The 844-nt window shown below is 45.5% G+C and overlaps 1 pseudogene; it reads right to left on the reverse strand.

Annotated features, from left to right (window-relative positions):
- Positions 1-468: 468 nt before the first annotated feature.
- Positions 469-578, reverse strand: LOC138985127 (small nucleolar RNA U3; annotated as a pseudogene).
- Between the last annotated feature and the right edge of the window lie 266 nt (positions 579-844).

An 844-nucleotide genomic window follows, 5' to 3' on the forward strand; every position in this document is an offset into this window, starting at 1 on the left:
TGACGGCAGAAAGGACCTGAGTGAATGACTACCCGACCTTCGTCTTTTCCTCTTTCTGATTTCCTGTCTGCTCTAATGGGTTCTCCCACTGGGGAGTGTAAGAAGCTTGTTGATGGAGTAGTCTGCATTGATTTCTGTCTACTCTCCGATTTCCTGTCTACTCTAATGGATTCTCCCCAGAGAACCCAACCAGAAGCCAGAGTGTGAGAAGCTTCTTGATGGAGTTGTCTGTACACATCAGCCTCCTGTACTGATCTGTGCACAGTGGAGAAAAGTACAGGATGGATTTAGGGCTAACAGAAGAGATCTGGAACAATCTATAGTAGTATCCTTTTCAAAAGCAGAGGTGGGGGTAATAAGCTGCTACCATATTTGACTAGATTTGAAACATAAGATTTCATTGTCTTACTGCAGAATAAAGCACACACCCAGGCCTTTCGTCAAGTGACATCATCCATGGCTTTCTGCAACAAGCCTTCTGCATGACCCAGTCTTGAATCCTCTGCTTGTTTGCATCTGGTTTTTATTTCATCTTTTGCAATATGAACTACAGAAATGATCCCTGAAAGTATAGTCTTGGCCAGTACTTTGGCCACCTGATGCAAAGAACTGAATCATTGGAAAAGACCTTGATGCTGGGAAAGATTGAAGACGGGAGGAGAAGGGGACGACAGAGGATGAGATGGTTGGATCTCATCATTGACTCAATGGACATGAGTTTGAGCAAGCTCTGGGAGCTGGTGATGGACAGGGAAGCCTGGCGTGTTGCAGCCCATGGGGTCTCAAAGAGTCGGACATGACTGAGCGACTGACCTGACCTTGCAACATGAAAGTAATTTGTCTG

Source organism: Bos mutus, chromosome 23 (genome assembly GCF_027580195.1).
Source record: "Bos mutus isolate GX-2022 chromosome 23, NWIPB_WYAK_1.1, whole genome shotgun sequence".
NCBI lineage: Eukaryota > Metazoa > Chordata > Mammalia > Artiodactyla > Bovidae > Bos > Bos mutus.